The sequence below is a fragment of the Camellia sinensis genome, chromosome 9 (assembly GCF_055761805.1).
Source record: "Camellia sinensis isolate YWXY chromosome 9, ASM5576180v1, whole genome shotgun sequence".
NCBI classification, from domain to species: domain Eukaryota; kingdom Viridiplantae; phylum Streptophyta; class Magnoliopsida; order Ericales; family Theaceae; genus Camellia; species Camellia sinensis.
In genome coordinates, this window is record NC_138969.1 from 139,813,159 (window position 1) to 139,825,601 (window position 12,443).

Here is a 12,443-nt window from a genome sequence, read left to right on the forward strand (position 1 = left end):
ATGCCTCTTGCAAAATCTTTATGGATATTTTTGACATATTATGAAACCTTTTCTGCACAAAAGGTGTTTCTTTTTTCTTCCCATATGAGTCATCCACTTTTTTTGTTCTCGATTTTAACCCAAAAATTAAAGTAGCTGTAACACTGCATGGGACGCGCATACAGTTCAGATCCTCGATTTCTTCGATCTAGTCTCACGAGTGCAATGTGAAATATAGATGAGAGTCCAGATTTAGAAACTTTTATAAAAGTCTATGTTTATTACAAAAATCTTTGCCATTAAGTGGACTTTAAGTGGACTACATCACCAGATCTTAGAGTTGCCACCTAATATTTTGGGACAATTAGGAAACCCATGACTCATGCCAAGGCCACTGTTCATCGTAACCGAGGATGCTCAGTTCGGAACCATAGGTATAAGAGGGGAATGTCATTAATTGAGCACCCCCTCTCACTTGATCAAAAGATTAGCCTCTACTAAACCATGATATGAGTTTTATTTACTTTATGTGTTCATATTCTAATTATTTAATTAATCCTAAAATTTACTGTGTAAAGCATACAAGTATAGACTATATCATTGATTTTAGAACAACTTGATTCCATGTATTTATGAAAGAGTTTTAAAGACATGCAACTCAAAAGAAATCGAGCTCACAAGCATGAAAATTAATATCATTCCAAATTAAATGACACAACCTTTATCCACTGGCATTCATAGAGTTATATCAAGTAAGCAAATAGCCACATGATAGGATGCTTAAACATAGTAAGAAAAACACAAAAAATAGGGATGCTAAAGTATAAAAACTTACATATTTACCGATGTCCCGCGAATAGTTACAAAACAAAGTAAGTAAAACATGCATGATCTTATATATAAAATCATAATGCAATTCACTCATGAAATGCAACTAAAGATCCAGCTTGTAATATATGACATGTAAATCATCTAAAGAACATGAGGTAGCACACAAAATTACATAATAATTGATTAAACCCACACATGCAAATATAGCCAGATCTTAAGTCATGAAACATAGATGCAAAGTATGGATATGATGACAAGCAAAATATACTGCATATGTACAAATAAGGAAAACAAGTAAAAGAAAGGGATAGAAAGAAGCGGGGCGGGAAATTATTATATCATTTGAATATTACATATCTGAATAAGGGAGGAGATGAATAAAAATATTACAACAAAAATATCCTCACAAATCTCTCTTAAAAAAAACGAAAAAAAAAAAAAAAAAACCAGAAGCTTCAAGGGGCCTAAGAGACCATTAGAGACTATTCTGCTCAACGCTGGGTCACTATTAGGTTCTGTCCAAAAGAAGTTAGTTGGCCAGCCAAAAGGTGAGCTAGCTAGCCAAAAACTTAGCCGGCCGGCCAATTAGGCGAGGCCAAAAGCTCTACTTTTTTCCCTTTTCAACACCAAAGAAAGAACAAACAAAGGATATGGAGGTGACTCAACTCACCACTTCCAGTTAGATTACAACAGTTTATAATACGAAATCAAAGCAAGAAAATTAATATAAGAAAGAAAGTTCAAGAAAATGAAAGTGTGCAAAGTTCACCTTCCAAGAAAAGGATGAACTCTTTGATTTCAAACTTCCTTTTGATCACCCTCAAGTTTAGGAAGTGTGTTCTCAATCCTCAGTTCGAAAATTTGAAATTCTTGTTGGAATGGTGTTTTTGGGTTGTTTAATAGTGTGTGACGGGAGTTATTTAACTCTCTGTTTTTCTCTCTTTCAATAACACTCACTCTTTTTTTTTTTTTTTTTACCAAAGCTCTTGAATTTGGCTATAACAGAATTTTTGGGATGATTTTGATATATATGAAAGATGGTATATCTATATATCACTAAGCAATGGAAGTTTTTAGTTCAAAGCTTAAACTTCTCTTTTCTTTCTACCTCTCTTCTTTTAATTCATTCCTTATTTTTTAATTGAACCCCCCCATCTTTCCTCACAATCTGATCATTCTTTAAGCAAATGATGAAAGGCTAAGTCAAGGAGGTGAAAGTCAAGGTGAGAGATAAGGATGATGGGTTGACAAAGGTGGTTGCATTGGATGCTCCTTTTGTGAAAGATGACAGACACCCTTTTGATAATGGAGGCCAATGGAAGGTGAGTAGGTATGTATCTCATGCATGAATGTATCAAGAAATATTTGAAATGGCATGACCTGCACACATGCAACAAGAATTCTGTTAAAACTGCCCTACTTCTGGGCAAATTAGCTAGCCAGCTAATTTCTTGGATGGCCGGCCAAAAAGTTGGCCGTAGGCTGACTATTTTGTACGAAACAGGATTTTTCAACAGAATAATCATCATTTCCTCTTATTTCCACACTGTTCTTTGCTCAATTTCCTAAGAAAATATTTTATTTTGAAGTTTAAAAATGAGCCTCAGAACACTACAAAAATACTCAAAACAAATCATGGAAAGAAACTTTTGAAGGAGAGTTTTGAACGGGTCTTGAACACTTGGCCAAAACAGGATTAGGGTTGGAAATGAAGCACAAATTCTGTCACGACCCAAACCCGGCCCTATGGGTTTAGCACCGTAATCGGCTAGTAATCCGAGATTACCGAAGGCCTGCTTAACAGTAATACAGTAAAACAGAGTACAGGGCCTGGCGGAAGCCAGTACAGTAAATAAACAATGCCCAATGAGCTGTGACAGTCTGTATGCAAAAAGACTTTTTATATATATAAGCAGTCAGTAACAAAACAGCATGTACAATATTTACAATCATTCCAAATAGGGACTCAATCCCTTATATAACAGTACAGTACAGTGCATTCTATTCAGTTCTCAAAATAGTGCAGAAGGGGAGAATAAAAAGACCCCTAAGCCAAAGCATGGCAGGTTCGGAACCTCGCAGTGAGGCACATAGGTTGGCTTGACAAAACTGGAGTCTATCTCGACGCTTCTAGCCACGGTCTGGTGCCTGTACACCTACATATATATATGAGCAGTGAGCTAAAGCCCAGTGAATAACATAATGCGTAAAGGGGTTAAGAATGAATGTCCTTACAGTAATGAAAACAGTTCATTAAATCAGTTGTTCAGTCAGTACAGTCATATGTGGTACATCCATTAGCATAACAGTATAGTAAACAGTAGGTCTTAAAAGACCGAACAGTAGTGATGGCCATCAGTCAGTAGACAGTAGTGGTTCCAACGAGGGAACCGACAGAGATCTCTGTAACAGTAACAGTAAACAGTAGGTGCCAAGGATGTCACAATACAGTTCAATATACAGGACATACATTCATTCAATTAACAGTATTCAATTCAAAAACAGTACAGTTCAGTTGTTCAGAAAATAATCATTTTTGAACATATCTTTACATAATCGTTGCTCACAGAGTTCTGGGCTACAGTAAACTAGAGCGCGTCTCCCCCGTCGCCAACCCTACACAGTTACCAGATTCAACACACACTAAGCTACATAGTTGGGAAAGATATAAACTTAACCCCTAATTTGCCTCGGTGTGTTCTACATTTATATCCTCAATAACAAGATGTCTTAAACTAGGCCTAAGAATGCCTAGGATGAGATGAAGATGCAAAGATGCACTTTAAAAGCACTTTCAGAATTTTCAGAAAACAGGGGTCACGCTTGAGCGTAGGTTACCTCGCTCGAGCGGACGTGCAGACAAAGGTTTCCGCTCGAGCGTATAACTACCCGCTCGAGCTTTCTGCAAAACAGTCGGAAGTGTTGGAAAGGTGAAAATCACGCTCGATTGGGCGCTCGACGCCCGCTCGAGCGTCAATTATTCCTCTCGAGCGGAATTCAAAACAGAACAAAAATGTTGGGAGCACGATTTCCACGCTCGAGCGCCAGTCACCCCGCTCGAGCGTGAGTCCAAATTCTGGAAATTCCAGATTTGAACCTCAAGCTCAAAATCAAGTTTGAATGCATCAAATTCGATTCCTTTGGGCCCATTTCCTGGAAAACACTTCAAAACTCATAGTTTAACATGAATCCAAAGCTCAATTGTAAAATCAAAGCCCAAGGGTGTTTCAAATAAATCCAATTCAAACCAATTTTCATGAATATGAAGAGCATGCAAACATGCATGAATTTAAACCATTTCAAAGCTTCAATTTGATGCTCTAAGGAGCCAATTGTTCTAAAGACAAGATGAAAACATGGACTTAACATAACCATGGGCATGCATGTGACAATTCTCCATGGAATCAACTCAAAATTGAACAATTCAAACATGCATGCATGGAATGAGCTCCAATTCAACATTAATGAACCAAAACATGACTTAATCCACTAAATTGACATGAACCATGCATGAATCAACTTAAAGACACAATCAAGAGAATGAAATTCATACCCAGGTTCCTCAATTACAAGTCTAGAGGTTCAATCTAGCAAGAACTCCTTCCAATTCCAAGCAAATCTCCAAGTTCGAACTCAATTCTCTCACTCTCTCACTCTTGGTCGGTTAAGTGCAAGAAAGGAGCTGATGAAATGTGTATGAAGGCTCAAATAGATGCTAGATAGTGGCCCACTAATAGGGCAAGTTGGTAAATAAGTGTAACCATGCAATTTAACTCATTTTAATCTAATTTAATCATACCAAATCAGCTTTCAGATAAACATACCATAAAATCGCATTAATTCTAACGATCATAGATCATCAATCAATTTCGGATTCGGCCGCCGATAAGGCCTTCAATTAGCAGTTTAAACACAAAGGCACGAACAGATAATCAAATAATCAAACAGATAGAATTACAATAAAACAGGCATACTCAGTCAGTTCAGTTTCAATTTCAGTCAGTCAGTTCAGTAGTTCATTCAGTTCACTTATCAGTCATAATTAGTTCAGTTTAATGGTAATCAGTGGTTATTCGGTAAATAGTGACGAGGGTTATTACAGTCTCCCCTCCTTAAATAGAGTTTAGTCCTCTAAACTCGAGTTACCTTCATTCAGAAAGAAAACAGGATTAAATGGAAACAGTTCAGAATATCTTTTAGCCATGTCATCTTCCCTTTCCCAAGTGGCATATACGCCACCATGGTTTTGCCAGTCAACTTTCACCAACGGGATCTTTTTGTTTCTCAATTTCTTGATCTGTCTGTTCACAATCTGTATAGGCCGTTCCTCATAAGTGTAGTCGTCGCTCAGTACTACACGAGTTGGCTCTATCACATGAAAAGGATCCCGGAGGTAGTCCCTCAACATAGAAATGTGGAAGACGTTGTGCATATTCTCCATTTCAGGAGGAAGCGCAACTTGGTACGCCACCGGATTGATTTTCTCAATAATCTCATACGGTCCGACATATCTCAGCGCTAACTTGCTTTGACTCCAAAACGAGTCCGGCCTTTCATCAGTGTCACTTTCACAAACACGTGATCACCCACTTCATACTCTCTGTCTCGTCTTCTGACATCTGCATAACTTTTCTGTCTGCTCTGTGCAGTTTTCAGTCTCTGTTGTATCAGTTTCACTTTCTCAGTCATTTCATAAACAATCTCGGGCCCAAGCAAAGACCCATCTCCAACTTCTGCCCAGCAAATCGGAGATCTACATTTTCTGCCATACAATGCCTCGAAGGGCGCCAAACCAATACTTGAATGACAGCTGTTGTTGTAGGCGAATTCGGCCAATGGAAAATGGCAAATGGCTTTCCCAGTTTCCCTGAAAATCAAGGACACACATTCTCAGTAAATCCTCTAGAGTCTGGATGGTCCTTTCTGACTGGCCATCTGTCTGAGGATAATAGGCACTACTCGGTCTCAGTTCAGTACCCAATGCAGTCTGTAGGCTCTGCCAGAACCTCGATGTAAACTTCGAATCTCTGTCAGAAACAATGGACACAGGCACTCCATGCAGTCTAACAATTTCATCAATGTAGAGTATAGCCAGTTTGTCCGCATTATAAATTGTCTTAACAGGTAAGAAGTGAGCAGATTTGGTCAATCTATCAACAATAACCCAAATTGAGTCCATACCTTTACTGGAGCGAGGCAATCCCACAATAAAATCCATAATAATATGTTCTCATTTCCACTCCGGTATCGGTAAGGGCTGCAACAAGCCTGCGGGTCGTTGATGTTTGGCTTTAACTTGTTGGCAATGAAGACATTTTGATACAAAATTGGCAATTTCTTTCTTCATTCCCGGCCACCAGAAATTCAGTTTCAAGTCTTGGTACATTTTCGTATTCCCCAGATGAATAGAAAATTTTGAATTGTGGCCTTCGCTCAGAACCCTCCTTTTTAGTTCAGTATCATTCGGTACACACAGTCTTTCTTGAAATTTCAGTACATTATTTTCAAATTTGAATCCCGGTCTCGGTTTAGATTCCCTTTCTTCGATGACCTTCTTCAAGAAGTCATCCAGTTGCTGTTTCGCTTTAATCTCTTCAATCAGTGCCGGTTGAGCAGAAATAGCAGCTAAGGTTCCACCTTGTTCTCGCAAAACAATTTCAATTTCAGATTTTTCAAGGTCACAAAGCAACTCTTTCTGTCCGGTAAGCAAACATGCTAAGTTTCCAATCGATTTCCGGCTCAATGCATCGGCAACGGTATTGGCTTTTCCCGGATGGTACAATATCTACAGGTCATAGTCTTTTATCAGTTCTAGCCATCTCCGTTGTCTCATGTTCAGTTCTTTCTGTGTGAAGAAATATTTTAAACTCTTGTGGTCAGTATATACTTCACATGTCGCCCCATACAGGTAGTAAGGCCAGATTTTCAGTGCAAATACTACTGCAGCAAGTTCCAGATCATGGGTTGGGTAGTTCTTTTCATGCGATCTCAGTTGTCGGGAAGCATAGGCAATAACTCTCCCATTCTGCATTAAAACACATTCCAAACCCTTATGAGAAGCATCACTAAATACAGTATAACCATCCGTACCTGAAGGTAAGGTCAGAACAGGTGCAGTCACTAATCGAGTTTTCAACTCTTGGAAAGCAGATTCCCTTTGGTCAGTCCAGTCAAATGATATCCCCTTCTGTGTCAGTTGAGTCAATGGTAAGGCAATTTTGGAGAAATCTTTGACAAATCTTCTGTAATACCCGGCTAATCCCAAAAAGCTTCGGATTTCTGTCACATTTGTTGGTCTAGGCCAGTTCACTACAGCTTCGATTTTCTGCGGATCAACAGAAATCCCATCTTTGCTAACAACATGCCCCAAAAACATAACGTGATCAAGCCAGAATTCACATTTAGACAGTTTAGCATACAGTTTCTGTTCTCTTAGAGTCTGTAGGGCAAGTCTCAGATGATGTTCATGTTTTTCTATAGTTTTGGAATAAATCAGTATGTCATCAATAAATACAACAATGAAGTCATCAAGGAACGGTTTAAAGATTCTGTTCATGAGGTCCATAAATGCAGCAGGTGCATTGGTAACTCCGAAAGGCATAACTAAAAATTCATAGTGTCCATACCTCGTTCGAAAAGCAGTTTTATCAATGTCATTTGGTTTAACTTTCAACTGATGGTATCTGGATCTGAGATCGATCTTAGAAAATACTTGTGCACCCTGTAGCTGATCAAACAGGTCATCAATACGTGGTAATGGGTATTTATTTTTCACAGTTACCTTATTCAGTTCACGGTAATCAATACACAGTCTCAATGAGCCATCTTTCTTCTTTACAAACAGAACAGGAGCGCCCCACGGTGAAGTACTGGGCCTGATGAACTTTTTATCTAACAGTTCTTGCAGTTGTACTTTCAGTTCTTTCAGTTCGGTTAGAGCCATCCAGTAAGGAGCTTTAGATACTGGCTGCGTTCCGGGAATCACATCAACAGTAAATTCAATCTCCCTGTCAATCAAATCTCCTGGCAGATTATCTGGAAAAACATCTGGGAATTCTCTGACTATAGGAATACAGTTCACATTAGCACTATCATCAGTAGATACAGTCAGTACAGAACACAGATACCCTTTACACCCCTTTCTAATCAGTTTAACAGCTTTCACAGATGAAATCAAATACGGAGGAGGTACTACTCCAACCCCATTAAACACAAATTCAGGCAGACCAGGTGGACGGAAAACTACTTGTTTCGTTACACAGTCTATGGTGGCATGATATTTCGTTAATCAGTCCATTCCCAATATTACATCAAAATGGTCAATGTTCAGTGGCAGTAAATCAATAAACAGATGTGCATCTCCAACAATAATTTCACAAGCAGGGTACGTATATGCACAGGTCATAGATCCCCCAACGGGTGATGATATAGTTAACAGATAGTTCATAGGTTCTAAGGGTCTATTCAATTTTCGCGAAAAAGCATACGACACATATGAATGTGTAGACCCCGAATCAATCAGTACATAAGCATTTTCAGTACATAAGCATTTTGAGTACAAATAGAGAGAATACCTGACACAACGGTCTCGGTATTCTGCATATCTCCCAGTACTAGTGCGAACACTCGGCCTTGCCTCATAGGCTCTTTCCCGGTAGCTCTGGGGTTCGGTTTTGAGGCAACAGTTGATGCTGCTACGCTCGGCGTAGCTTTAATGCTGGCCTGTGGAGCAGAGGGGCAGTCTTTCACCATGTGGCCTATCTTGCCACACCTATAGCAAGCTCCAGATATTTTGTAACAAATTCCCTTGTGATTTTTACCACATTCAGAACAGGGCGATATTGAACGGTTTCCTTGACTGGAAGTAGTCGTTGACCCCGTATTCTGTTTCTTATTCAATGGATTATGCTTGCCTTTCTTAAACTTGAAACCCTGTCTTTTACCCCGCCATTCAGACAATGGTGTTTCAGTTTTCAGTGCCTCGATATTTGCTTCAGCCATCAAGGCTCGGTCAAGAACATTTACATAATTCGGTAATTTCAAAACATTGATCCGGTCGAGAATTGCAACATTAAGGCCGCCTTCAAACTTTCTGGCCTTCTTGTAGTCAGTGTCCACCATGTGTGGTGCATATCTAGCAAGTTCAGTAAATTTTGTTTCATATTCAGCAACAGACATTGGGCCCTGTCTCAGCTGTTCAAATTCAGTCACTTTCTTATCCCTAACGCACTGAGGGAAGTACTTTTCGAAGAAGGCTCCTTTGAATTGAGCCCAAGTCATAACGGTATTTTCATCACGGATAAGCATCCACCACCTTCTAGCCTCTTCTTGCAGAGTAAAGGTGGCTAACAGTACCTTGTGTGCTTCAGAGCACGGGAACACCTCAAATAATTTTTCGGTCTCAAGAACCCATGCTTCAGCCCTTAACGGTTCAAGGCCTCCCTGAAAGGATGGCGGTTTCATTTTGCTGAACTTCTGGGTCAGAGTAATTATATCCCCATCATTTACATTCACATTCTGTTCCGGTACAGCCAGAGGAGGAGGTAGGGGCTGTTGATTCTGTTGTTGGTCTAATCTTTCAGTTATCAGTTCCATCATTCGTTCTAGTCTGGCCATTCTGGCCTCAGAGAATGAGGAGTCAGTTTCATTTGCAGTTCTTGCATTATCCATTTCATTATAAGCAGTTATAACAGTTATTAACATAGACAGTCATTTGTTTAAACAGATTCACACTTTAGCATATATTCAGTCAGTCATATCACACACTTATCATGCTCATGAAATGCCCTAATCACTTTTCCAGGACATCCTATAGCTCATCTGGACACGTGTGTGCAGTATAACTCGTGGTAAGTATCGCTCTGATACCACTCTGTCACGACCCAAACCCGGCCCTATGGGTTTAGCACCGTAACCGGCCAGTAATCCGAGATTACCGAAGGCCTGTTTAACAGTAATACAGTAAAACAGAGTACAGGACCTGGCGGAAGCCAGTGCAGTAAATAAACAATGCCCAATGAGCTGTGACAGTCTGTATGCAAAAAGACTTTTTATATATATAAGCAGTCAGTAACAAAACAGCATGTACAATATTTACAATCATTCTGAATAGGGACTCAATCCCTTATATAACAGTACAGTACAGTGTATTCTATTCAGTTCTCAAAACAGTACAGAAAGGGAGAATAAAAGACCCCTAAGCCAAAGCATGGTAGGTTCGGAACCTCGCAGTGAGGCACATAAGTTGGCTTGACAAAACTGGAGTCTATCTCGACGCTTCTAGCCGCGGTCTGGTGCCTGTACACCTACATATATATATGAGCAGTGAGCTAAAGCCCAGTGAATAACATAATGCGTAAAGGAGTTAAGAATGAATGTCCTTACAGTAATGAAAACAGTTCATTAAATCAGTTGTTCAGTCAGTACAGTCATATGTGGTACATCCATTAGCATAACAGTACAGTAAACAGTAGGTCTTAAAAGACCGAACAGTAGTGATGGCCATCAGTCAGTAGACAATAGTGGTTCCAACGAGGGAACCGACAGAGATCTCTGTAACAGTAACAGTAAACAGTAGGTGCCAAGGATGTCACAATACAGTTCAATATACAGGACATACATTCATTCAATTAACAGTATTCAATTCAAAAACAGTACAGTTCAGTTGTTCAGAAAATAATCATTTTTGAACATATCTTTACATAATTGTTACTCACAGAGTTCTGGGCTACAGTAAACTAGAGCGCGTCTCCCCAGTCGCCAACCCTACACAGTTACCAGATTCAACACACACTAAGCTACATAGTTGGGAAAGATATAAACTTAACCCCTAATTTGCCTCGGTGTGTTCTACATCTATATCCTCAATAACAAGATGTCTTAAACTAGGCCTAAGAATGCCTAGGATGAGATGAAGATGCAAAGATGCACTTTTAAAGCACTTTCAGAATTTTCAGAAAACAGGGGTCACGCTTGAGCGTAGGTTACCTCGCTCGAGCGGACGTGCAGACAAAGGTTTCTGCTCGAGCGTATAACTACCCGCTCGAGCATTCTGCAAAACAGTCGGAAGTGTTGGAAAGGTGAAAATCACGCTCGATTGGGCGCTCGATGCCCGCTCGAGCACGAGACACAATGTCCCGCTCGAGCGTCAATTATTCCTCTCGAGCGGAATTCAAAACAGAACAAAAATGTTGGGAGCACGATTTCCACGCTCGAGCGCCAGTCACCCCGCTCGAGCGTGAGTCCAAATTCTGGAAATTCCAGATTTGAACCTCAAGCTCAAAATCAAGTTTGAATGCATCAAATTCGATTCCTTTGGGCTCATTTCCTGGAAAACACTTCAAAACTCATAGTTTAACATGAATCCAAAGCTCAATTGTAAAATCAAAGCCCAAGGGTGTTTCAAATAAATCCAATTCAAACCAATTTTCATGAATATGAAGAGCATGCAAACATGCATGAATTTAAACCATTTCAAAGCTTCAATTTGATGCTCTAAGGAGCCAATTGTTCTAAAGACAAGATGACAACATGGACTTAACATAACCATGAGCATACATGTGACAATTCTCCATGGAATCAACTCAAAATTGAACAATTCAAACATGCATGCATGGAATGAGCTCCAATTCAACTTTAATGAACCAAAACATGACTTAATCCACTAAATTGACATGAACCATGCATGAATCAACTTAAAGACACAATCAAGAGAATGAAATTCATACCCAGGTTCCTCAATTACAAGTCTAGAGGTTCAATCTAGCAAGAACTCCTTCCAATTCCAAGCAAATCTCCAAGTTCGAACTCAATTCTCTCACTCTCCCACTCTTGGTCGGTTGAGTGCAAGAAAGGAGCTGATGAAATGTGTGTGAAGGCTCAAATAGATGCTAGATAGTGGCCCACTAATAGGGCAAGTTGGTAAATAAGTGTAACCATGCAATTTAACTCATTTTAATCTAATTTAATCATACCAAATCAGTTTTCAGATAAATATACCATAAAATCGCATTAATTCTAACGATCATAGATCATCAATCAATTTCGGATTCGGCCGCTGATAAGGCCTTCAATTAGCAGTTTAAACACAAAAGCACGAACAGATAATCAAATAACCAAATAGATAGAATTACAATAAAACAGGCATACTCAGTCAGTTTAGTTTCAATTTCAGTCAGTCAGTTCAGTAGTTCATTCAGTTCACTTATCAGTCATAATCAGTTCAGTTTAACGGTAATCAGTGGTTATTCGGTAAACAGTGACGAGGGTTATTACAAATTCCATTATTCTTATTGAGGATTATGTAAGAGACACATTCTTAGTTTCATCATCGGGTAATAAAAAAAAAAGCGCCTAAGTCTTAGGAGCGGTCAAAATGGGGTGTCTATAGTAACGTCACTATTCCGTATGTCACATGTTTTCCCTCAAGCTTGAATCTCTTTGCATGAAAATCATAAAACTTGATCACATCCATGACATTATCGTCAACTTTCTTGAACTTTTTCAACACCGCATCTTCTTTCTTCCAAAAAGATTTGAATAACATCCCAAAAGGTGTTCTCTCGAGGGCAGTAATGTGCCTTTCGGTGAACTTTGTGTCTCGTATTAGGTTTGTCAATGACACAACATTTGAC